The sequence below is a fragment of the Zea mays genome, chromosome 6, assembly GCF_902167145.1.
Source record: "Zea mays cultivar B73 chromosome 6, Zm-B73-REFERENCE-NAM-5.0, whole genome shotgun sequence".
NCBI classification, from domain to species: Eukaryota; Viridiplantae; Streptophyta; class Magnoliopsida; order Poales; family Poaceae; genus Zea; species Zea mays.
Genome location: NC_050101.1, coordinates 19,134,078 through 19,146,047, shown reverse-complemented (window position 1 = coordinate 19,146,047; position 11,970 = coordinate 19,134,078).

The window sequence follows — 11,970 nt, the reverse complement described above, 5'->3', positions numbered from 1 at the left end:
TCGCAGAGCATGTGGCTATGTGTGATAGTTGTCGAAGAATTAAGGCAGAACACCAGAGACCTGCTGGATTGTTGCAACCGTTGCAGATCCCTCAGTGGAAATGGGATGAAATTGGTATGGATTTCATAGTCGGATTGCCTCGCACTCGAGTCGGCTACGATTCTATTTGGGTAGTGGTGGACCGTTTGACCAAGTCAGCCCACTTCATACCTGTCAAGACCAACTACAACAGTGCAGTATTGGCAGAATTGTATATGTCTCGGATCGTTTGTCTTCATGGTGTGCCAAAGAAGATAGTGTCAGATAGAGGAACACAGTTCACCTCTCATTTCTGGCAGCAGTTGCATGAAGCCTTGGGCACGCATCTGAATTTCAGTTCAGCTTATCACCCGCAGACAGATGGTCAGACTGAAAGAACCAATCAAATTCTTGAAGATATGTTGAGAGCCTGTGCGTTGCAAGATCAGTCCGGATGGGACAAGCGATTGCCTTATGCGGAGTTTTCCTATAACAACAGTTACCAGGCCAGTTTGAAGATGTCACCGTTTCAAGCGCTGTATGGAAGGAGTTGCAAAACTCCGTTGCAATGGGATCAGCCTGGAGAGAAGCAGGTGTTTGGGCCAGATATTTTGCTTGAAGCCGAAGAGAACATCAAGATGGTCCGAGAGAATCTGAAGATAGCGCAATCAAGGCAGCGAAGCTATGCAGACACAAGAAGAAGAGAGCTGAGTTTCGAAGTCGGAGACTTTGTCTATCTGAAAGTGTCACCGATCAGAGGAGTCAGAAGATTCGGAGTCAAAGGCAAGCTGGCACCCCGCTACATTGGTCCGTATCAAATTCTCTCAAAGCGTGGAGAAGTGGCTTATCAGCTCAGCCTGCCAGAGAATTTGTCTGCTGTGCATGATGTCTTTCATGTGTCTCAATTGAAGAAGTGTTTGCGTGTGCCAGAAGAGCAGTTGCCAGTGGAAGGTCTTGAAGTCCAGGAGGACTTGACCTATATTGAGAAGCCAGCTCAGATCCTTGAGGTTGCAAATAGAGTCACCCGAAGGAAGACCGTCAGAATGTGCAAAGTCAGATGGAGTCACCACTCTGAGGAAGAAGCAACCTGGGAGCGTGAAGATGATCTGATGACCAAGTACCCGGAGCTCTTTGCTAGCCAGCCCTGAATCTCGAGGGCGAGATTCTTTTAAGGGGGATAGGTTTGTAACGCCCCGAATTTTGCAGTTGAATTTTTTCTTTTCTTTACTCGCCAAAATTCGGGCGTTACCTTTCCCTTTTCTTTTTCCCCTCGCTAAACCTTGACCTTTTTCAAAGTTTAACGGGATTCGGTTTGGAATTCCCGTATGTATAAAAAACCCTAAATACTTTATGTTGTTTGATGCACCATGCCGCCCTTGCATTTTTGGTTGTTTGAAAGTGCAATCGCATTCATCTAAAAGATCGGATTTCGAGAACAAGCGGAAAATCTTTTATCTTTCTTTCTCTCTCTTTCTCTCTCCCCTTTCTCTCTCTCCCGCGCCCTGGGCCGACCCCGGCCGGCCCAGCCGCCCCCTGGCGCCCCCCCTTGGGCCCAATTGGCCCAAGCCGCCCCCCCCCCACCCCCTCTATTTTTCCCAATTCTCTCTCCCTCCCTCTCATTTTCTCTCATTTTCTCTCCCTCACCCTAAGCCGCCGCCGCCCCTGCCCCCTCACCCTAAGCCGCCGCCGCCCCTGCCCCCTACCCTAAGCCGCCGCCGCCCCTGCCCCCTACCCTAGGCCGCCGCGCCGCCCCCTGCCGCCGGCCGCCCCTCGCCGTCGATCCCCGCCGGTGAGCCCCCTCCCCCTCCTCCCTCTCCTCCCTCCCCTCTTCTCTCCCCACCCCCGCGCGCCCCCTGGCCGCGCCGGCAGCCGCCCCAGCCCCGCCGTGGCCCCTGGCCGCCGCTGGCCGGCCCTCGGCCGCGCCCAGCCGCGCCCCGCCCGGCCGCCGCTGGCCCGCCCCGGCCGCTCCCCTGGCCGCCCTGGCCCGGCCGCTGGCCGCCCCCAGCCGCGCCCCGCCCGGCCGCCAGCCGCCCCTAGCCCGCGCCCCGGCCGCCTGGCCCCCTGGCCGCGCCCCCCTGTCCCGGGCCGGTTCAGCCGGCCTCGGCCCCGGCTCAACCGCCCCCGGCCCCAGCTCGGCCGCCCCCCGCGCTCGGCCGCCCCAGCTCGGCCGCCTGCCCCCGGGCCGGTTCAACCGCCCCTAGGGCCGGTTCAACCGCCCCCCCCCCCCCTCTGTTTTTTTTATTTTTTTTTTATTTTATTTTATTTACTTTCTGTGATCATAATTACTGTATTTTAAGTAGGCTAATCACTGTTCATGCTATGGGAAAATAGGAAGTTTAATTTAAAATTCCGTTATGTTATTGATTCACGTAGTTAATTGTTTACCCTGTGCAATGTTGATCAACTAAAAGTGATTAGGTTTCCATTAGTATATATAAATATATATAACAGAATTATTTTGTTAAAAACCAATTGTGTCATTAGTGCATAAGATTTAACCCCCTGCGAGACCTTTCCCGTTTCTTTCTAACCATAACAAATGCGTTATCGAATGTCATACTTGGTGCATATTCACTTTATTTGTTATCTTGTATGGTGTACTGTTCTTTTGTATTAAATATGTGGATGGATGTATGTATGTTTGCGCTCGCATAGAGAACGATCCGGTCGAAGAGCCCGAGGAATTCGCAGGAGAAGCCCCTGAGCAGCAGTCGGTTGGTGGAGGCAAGTGTCCTTTGACCTATCTCTGTCCTATTCATTCTTTAATTCACCTCCCGCATTACACATTTATACCTAAGGATTGACTAGCTTTTGTTATCCATGTCCTTGTTTACCTATTTGGGTCGGATTATTACTACTTAGTCTGATGCTATTGCTCAACTCTAATCAATGAACATGATGTGATTATCTATGATACGCTGTTTTCCCGTTCTTCTTTATGATGTTATGCTTGTGGTCTTCAAGGGGGCTCGAGCGGTTTCTCGAGTGCCTCTCCGTAAGGACCTGTTCTATGGATGACCGCCCGGGAAAACAGTGCAACCATGAGGGTGGAATGGGGTGCCCTTAGCTGAATAATTAGAGGATCCGGGATGTAGTTCACTTAGCCGTCGTGCCGTCAATGGGGCTCGGTGTATGCGGCTCGCTCTGCCAAGTTTGGGTTCGCCCCTTGGGGAGGAGTGCGGTGCATTTAGGAAACCTAACGGGTGGCTACAGCCCCGGGGAATCTTTGTAAAGGCTACGTAGTGAAACCCTGCCTATTCACCTTGGTAGTGTTTAAGGGTTTGATCGGCCCGAGGCAAGAGGGAATCACGGCTTGTGGGTAAAGTGCACAACCTCTGCAGAGTGTTATGAAACTGATATATCAGCCGTGCTCACGGTTATGAGCGGCCAAGGGAGCTCCAGAGATTAGTGATACTTGATCAGAGATATTTTGGTACAGGTGGCAATGAGATTGATGGTTCTGGTTATGATTATGGTATTGGTAAGTGGTATTCTTTCCGTTTGGAAAGGATACATTGGGTTAATAACTTGGGTTAATGTTAAAACCTGGCTTTCTACTAGTAAGTAATAACCTGACCAACTAAAAGCAACTGCTTGACTGATCCCCACATAAAGCTAGTCCACTACAGCCAAACAGGATACTTGCTGAGTATGTTGATGTGTACTCACCCTTGCTCTACACACCAAACCCCCCCCCCAGGTTGTCAGCATTGCAACCACTGCTCAGGAGAAGATGAAGCTGTGGAAGGAGACTTCCAGGAGTTCCAAGACTACGACGAGTTCTAGGTGTGGGTTAGCGGCAACCCCCAGTCGGCTGCCTGTGAAGGCCGTGTTATCTACGTTTCGTTTTCGCACTTTGATTTATTGTAAGAACTATATGGACGTCTCAGACGTATGATGTAATAAACTATTATTCCCTTTTAATACTATTTTGAGCACTGTGTGATGATGTCCATATTATGTAACTGCTGTGTACGTGAATAACTGATCCTGGCACGTACATGGTTCGCATTCGGTTTACCTTCTAAAAACCGGGTGTGACAGGTAAATATGCTTATTAGGACAAGATGAATCCATAAGGATAAGGTAGAATCTTTTGAGGTCAGTTAGATCTATTAGGATGAGATAAGTAAAGTGGTTAGGATAAGATGAATCCTTCAAGATAAGATAAATCTATTAAGATAAGAGAAAACCTCTTAAGCTAGATATGTTCCAATGGAGACAATCTAGGTTGTCTAGTTATTTTATAAATATATTTTTATACCTATGTGTATATGCAGATGCAATTGTGGACATTATTCCACAACTCATCACATTCAATCAAAGATCCAAATCAGGCAAGTATCATAAGAACAAACATTTCAATACATGGACACTTACAAAAATAGTTTTGTTTTTGTTCCTAAGATTAGGTCTCCTATTCCTAAAATCAATTTAGGCACAGGATTTCAAAGTGTGAAATCCACATTTGTCTTTTAGAAAGAAAAGATAAGAATAATCAGAGTAAAGCGGAAATAGATGAGAATAGATTAAGATAAGTTTAGAAAAGAATCAGAGTAGCAAAGGTAAGTAGGTAATGGTTGTCCAGTTCTATCTAGGTTTCGTCCTACAGTCAACATTCCTCTGATACCACTTCTGTAACACCCGGATTTTAGGGATCCAAAACCCGGGCGCTAACATAAACACCAGGTATGCTGGGACCAAGTCTCACACATATGATGTATAGTGGCACAGGATCGAATGTCACAACTTTATATATAACAGGAGTTCTATACAAAATAAATAGTTACATTATAAGGAGACAACGGTCCAGCAACCCAAAAGTTGACTGGGAGACGACGACCTAGACCTCTCACGAACTCATCACAGCATCCTCCATGAGCATCATCCTGCAGTACCTGTTCTTGACCTGTGGTGTATGTGAGACAGCAAGAGTGAGCTCACATACGTTCATCGCTCAACAAGTTGTGGGGAAAGATGTGCATGAACTCGCCAAAGGTGGGAGCTCACGTGAAGTGTAAGGCTTACCAAAGAAAATGGTTAGAGCTGAGCATTGCTTTTAAAGTTGGTCAAAATTTTATTAGCAGTTACTAAGTATAAGTAAATACCAACCCAGTTAAATAGTAGAACAAAAGTTAACAACTTCACCTGCAATGCAATGCATATGACAAATTGAATTTAGTTCCATAAATTAAACATCAGAGAGTCCTGAGCTGCTCATGACCGTGAGCTCGGCTAGTATACCAGTTTTACACTCTGCAGAGGTTGTACCCTTTACCCACAAGTCGTGTATCCCATGTCGCCAGGGTTTGCAAGGCCCTTAGACACTTCCGAGGTGAATGGCTAGGGATCCACTACGAGACCTTTACAAAGTTCCACTAGCTTCAGAAAACCCGCTACAGTTTATAGGAAGTTCCAATGCAGGAATCCCTTGCAGGACCGCCATCGCAGCAAAATCCTCCCGAGGGCCTCCCTACACTGACCACTCCCCTACTGCCCTTGCCCCTTTCGGGTAAGATAGTCTTCCACTAGCTTTCCTAATTAATCAGCCAAGGGGTCCCATTCCTCCCTTGTGGTGGCACGTGTTACTCAAGTTAAGCTCTATGTTCCAATTAACATTAATGATATCAACATGAACATAAACAGAATAACAACAAGAATTGGAACATAGAGGTAGTAAATGATTATCCCAAAACCATATAAAGCAATAGCAAACTACCCAAGTGATTCAGGGGTAAACAAGGTAATGAGATAAACAAATCTAGGGTGACCTATTGGGTCCCATCAAAATTAACCTATGCATGGATAATTGGTATTAAAGAACATTATTGGGTAAAAAGAAGTGATCAAGGGCACAACTTGCCTGGGCCTTGAGAATCCAGGTACCAGGATGATCTTCAGGTGACACGTGTTCTCACTGCTAGTCGTAGCAATTCAAACAAACATGGTATAGGCAAAATTAACATTACACCAAACATAAGCACAAAATACATATTAATAATCTACATGATGAAATATGATCACAGGAACAAGAATTATTAATTTTGGAGTTATAGATTTTAAGTTGTGAATTTTCTAAGGTTTTATGTGCTTAATACAAGATTAAGTGAAAGAATAATTTTAATGTGTTTGTTATGTCAGAACAGAGGCACTAATAGATAGACAATAATTTTATGAAAATTTAGGAACTGGAATGGTCTAATTTGGAGTTCATATGCATTTACTATGAATTAAACAAGTTTTAACATTTATTTTTGCACTAAAAATTAATTTCTGATATTAATTTCTGATTTTTAAAGTTCTCTGGATCGGGCCTCGAATACCAGAAAACGCAGGGGGGTCTCGGGTAAGACTTCTACAGACTCAGCGCACCATACAGGTGGACCGCGGGTTGTTTACAGCAAAGACCAGGGACTCTTATGCAAAAGTACCTGGCCGAAGAGGTATCGTGTGATATGGGCCGTTGGATTCAAATCGTGCGACCAGGATTAGATTTACTCCCTTAACGAATCGGTACGCATTGTGAACCCTACGATCCAAATCTAACGGCCATGATCGCCCTGAGTGAAACGGTACGCAGTTCTTTAATCTGAACCGCCCGTGATCGATCCAATGGCTCAGACATCACCCAATCCACGATATGATCGGAACCGTTGATCCATTGATCAACCGTCCACGCCCCGTCGTCCTCCTCCGCCCAATTCCCCCCAAATGCCCGACGGCGGCGAGGATCACCACCGGCGATGCAATTCTCCGGTTCGGGGGCACCAAACATAAATTAACTTCTGCTACACGTTGCGGATATGAAAGCGGGTTTGGGCGAGGGTTTCTTACCGGGAATTGTTGGCACAAGCGAGCTGTCTACGGTGAGCAGCGGGCGGAGATGGAAGCGCGGCGACGACGAGCAATTGCCGGAGTTGTGGTGCCCTTCTACTCCTCCGATGACCACCCGCACGTCCGCGATGGCCAACCGAACGCCCTGAAGCCACACACCGAGACCAATTGGTGGCGCAGGCGCGATTCCCCCGTCGGTCGCGCATGGCCGATTTCTACCGAGCGCCGCGCTGCTTGGGTTCTGGCGTTGGGAGCTTTCGATGGGGGAGGAATTCACGGGCGTGTTGCAGTCAAGAGGGGGAAAGGAACTCCTGAGCTTATAGGCTCGACGGAACGGATCGTGCGCGACATCCTTGCCGCGGCCTTCGCGTGGTTGTTGAGAAGATGAAGCTGGCAGGTGGGTCCGGTGTGTCAGCGATGCGAGGGATGCGGCAGTCCGTTGTGGAGCTGACGAGCTGGCCCCAGCGGCAGTGAGACCCGGCTGTCCAGGGGAGCGCACGCGCGTTTGGGCACTGACGTTGCAGGCCCACATGTCGGCGCTCGGTGAGAGGAGGGAAGTTGGGCCGCGCGTGGTAGTTTGCTTAGTGGGCCGAATACTGAGGGAGGGAGCCCAGGCAGGGTTTTAATCTTTTCCATTTTATTTTCTATTTTCTTTTCTCCATTTCCAAGTTAAATTTGAATTCAAACTTAGATTCAAACTTCTATGCAGATTTTGTGCTCAGATTATATTGTGAATTTAAGAAGTATTTGTTTGGGAAATATAAGGTTTATTTATGTTTTGTACACTTTCTTTTCCAAATTTCCAAGTTTATAAATTAGGGCAAAACCTCCTTTTCACTATTAATGTGTTTTTATTATGTTTATTTTTATAATTAAATGCACAAGCAGTTAAACTCCAACATGATGCATCATTCTTTTATTTAGTACATTTATTGTTAGCCAAGGATAATTCCATGGTTTGAAATATGCAAAAATGGAAATAATAACACAAGTGGTCAATTAAACTCTTTATAACCCTCAATTCTTGGACTTTCCACTACTCTTGCCATTTGGGTTTTACATCACATCTCTGTCTTGTAGAGATAGTTCAGCAAGTGTTTTTATTGCCATCCTGTTAGTAGAGAAGTAAATTAAAAATATGGTAAGATGGTTAAATGGAAAACTATATGTAAGTCACATGAATAAGGTAAAGACTTTGAGGGAAAAATGGTTAATTCGAACTGAAACAAATGAGCATTACCAGTTGACAGAAACTGCATTTGTAAGTCTTTGAAGAATACAATCACAAAACTGCAGGTATTAGTATCCAGAATGTATAGCAGCTGAAATAATATACTTGTAGGTGTCTGAAGTGTACTATCATAGAAGAGGTAGTGTTGGTAGGAACCAAAAGATATGCTGGTATTTTTGTATCAACCATCATTCCAAAAGTGCATTCTTTATACATCATGATTGTGTTTGTGTATACACACACATATATATATCTATATCTATACTACTTATTAAGAAGGTAAGAGTAGTCTGTCGTTCTGCCGTTCTGCCGTCCCTCAATCTCCACCGTCCATCGCACGTCCCTGTTTTTCGTGCGTCGTCCGTCAGTCCTGCGCCCGTCTGGGCGAGCAACCTAGCTCCCTCTGCCCTCTCCCGTTCGCAGTTCTCCTCCGCATGCTGGCAACCGCTCTCTCTCTCTCCGCCTCCACCTTCGGCGCCGTCGCGCGGTCATGCCCCCGCTCGACCCTGCCCCGGCCAGCGCATGCCCGCCCGAACGCCCTTGCTCCCCCAAATGCATCTGATCTCGCATCTGTTCTCAGCGTCGCTCCCCCTGATTTGGAAATGTGCTGGAAATTGCAGTACCGTTCCCAACGCACGCGACCACCGATTTGGCGTCACTAGGGTTTGCACTTCCCCCCTGATCCACCTTACCTTGCCTTCTGCGCTGTCCCCTACCGTGAGACCAATGCCCCACACCCAGATGGAGACGATAATGGAGGGGTTCGGCTCGATGGCAGGCTATGGGTCCGCAAAGACCCGCTGCTGGGAGGAGCGGAGACGAAGGGCGGCGGGTCCTCGTCGCGGCAGGCTAGCACCTCGGTACCCAACCCCGTGGTCCACGTCGATGACGCCGAGGACCTTGATTAGCTATTCGGGTCGGTGCTGCGGGGGCTGTTGACGCTATGGGAGCGGAACAGGGGGAGGGACTCATCCTCTGTCTCCCCTTGCCACCGTGCCAGGCGTGCTGCTTCAGCTTCTTCCCCCAGGAAGCATTGTAGAGGGCGCTGTCGACCAAGGACAAGGAGGTCCGCCACAGGTCCTGTGACATCCTCGGCATCGACGCTGACGAGTGGGACAACGAGAATAGGAGGATGACCATCGAGCTCAGGAGCAGCAACACCAGCTCAGGAAGGCACTGGAAGACCGGGTGCAAGTCAGTAGGGAGACCACTAAGATGGGGTGATGGGTCAAGCTCCATCAGGTAGAATTTGCTGACAACCCATCGGCTGATATGCTTTGTCTGATGTTTTTACTTCTCAGTCATGTGCTTGGGAGAGATGGCTACCCAGGATGATGAAAATCGTGTAAGAAAACTGTTCGGTGTTTTCACAATTCATGATTACTGTGCTTGCTGAAAATTCTATTGCATGCAAGCTTTTTCTTTGTAGCTTGTGATGTTGTTCTACAGAACAAAACTTTATGTTGTTCTATAAACAGTAATTGAATAACAGGTAACCATTATTTTTCATAAACAGCAATAGAACAAAACTCTATTTTGAGGTGTTGAACTCAAATAAAAATTTATGGTTACTGTTATTCTATGAATAACAGTAATAGAACAAAACTTTATGTTGTTGCAGATGAATTCTCTATGCCTACTTCTAGAGTGATGTTCAAAGAGGTTGACGCTCCTTCACCATCCCCAGCTTTGTGGAATGGACCACAGGTAGCCATTTAGGATGACAAAGCCACAAGGGTGTCCTTCATCAAGGCTATGCTAGAAGCCTCAAACTTGTGTCTGAGGAAAATTCATAAAAATGGTACACAGAAGAGCCACTGCTTGATGTATCTGGTAGAATCATTGAATGCACAACATGCATGTTACTTTTCTAACCTCTATCAATACATAGCGATGGCTAACTTAGTCTCTTTTCTGACTATTTATAGGAGGCTGGGAAGAAAGTGGAAGAGGAATTTAGCACTTACCCTCTGTCAGTCCTAATGATGAGCGTTAAAAACAACACCAAGGTATGCAATTTATCCAGGGTCTAAGGGTGAAACTTGGTTTGGCAGTCTGGATTCTTTCTGCTTGTCCAGTGAAGGAAGGTACTTGAGGTGGTAGAAATTCAGTCTACCACCATGTGGAAATGAGTCAAATAATGTGCATTCATTCTTTTGCATGTACCTACCATAGCACTGTCAACGATGTAAATCAACAAAGGAAATGTAGCCAATGTATACCACATGCATTACACTATCAGACACCAAATATGTACTCTTTGAATTTGAGTAGTCAGCCAAGTTACACACCAGACAGCTAGAGACATTGTAATGTATAGCGATCAAGTCTGTTGATGTGTTTAATAATTAATTTGAAATATAGTTTTTATTAGTTATTGCTTGTTTTAAGAGATTTCTTGTGAGGCATGCTTCTTTATCCAAATGCAAGAACTTGAAGTCCCTTGTAAAAGGACAACAGCTTAAATACCCCATGCTTTACATGTTGATGCACCAAAAACCATGTCATTTATTTAAGTATTATTATGACACAGATACTGAAAGCAAAGATGGCTTGTTCAGTCGGGCAGCGGCAGCAGAGGGGGTGGGGCCATTGACGGAGGCGGAGAGGAGAACCCATCGATTTGGTGGCGTAAGTGTTAGCTCATCGAGGCCGGTGCATTTGGGCAGGTCTACCGCAGGATGAACCTAGACTCGGGCGAGATCTTAGCTGTCAAACAGGTGGGGGCGAGGCAGGGGGTTCGGCACGCCGGACCATTATTATGTTTTCATCGTTTATGAAGTTTTGTGGATAGGCTCATATTAAAGAGCCCGAAGAAGTGAAGCTGCTCAAGAACCTGTCTCACCCCAACATTGTTGTGAGTGGATGCAATTTTTTGCTCTCATTAGGTAATTGCTAAGTTGTTTGATTTACTCTCTTTGGTCTGAAAAGAGATATCTTGTGACTGTTCGTGAGGAAGACACACTAAACATTTTGCTAGAATTTGTTCCTGGAGGGCCTATTAATTCAGTCGCTTTTGGGGAAGCTCGGTTCATTCCCAGAGCATGTAAGTAATCATCAAACTGTGTGACTTGCAATTCTTGTGAGTACATAGTGGTAGAACTTATCCATTATATCTGTTCTTTTTTCTAGCAACTCACAACAAGACGAATAAATTTAACAATTGAAAAAGATGATTTAGAAGAATATGGATATTCAATTTATATGTTTATTATACTATTATCTCACTTTAAGGGCTTGTTCGGTTATTCATATCCCATGTGGATTGGATGAGATTGGAACCTTTTGCGAGATGTTCCTGTTCGTCAGGTAACCGTTAGAGTAATTTATTTTTTTCATTTACTTTCTCCCTTTTTGTTCTTAAATAAAATATCCTTTGTAGATTTTTATCACAGTTTACTTCTTCAAAGCAACCTTGGATGAAAATTCCAGTTTAGCTGATATTGAGGTAGCTCTGATCCCAATCTTGGCAAGGTCATGTGAATAGGTTAGTGCCTGAGTGGAGATTATTTGATATGACCTTCAAAGTTCAAACATTTCTTACAGTAATAATTGATATCTGTTACTCAGAACCACATTCGAACCTTGTATATGACTTAAAGGTTTTTAATAAAACCAGACTCCACTCCACCAGGTATGACCGCCCTAATCCCCGTCCTCACCTTCATGACATCAGTATTTTCATGTTAGTACACTAACTGCACCCTCATGTAGGCTTTATGTGCGCTCCTGGACAAGTAATTGCAGTTTGGAAGGATAAGCAATTGTGGCCTCATGTAGGGTTTCTGTCTTCTTATATTTAACAACTCTTTCACCGGACGTCTTGAGGTGACTTTAGTTTCTTGTCTTTTATATGTATCCTGACATAAAACCAGTGCTTATTTCTC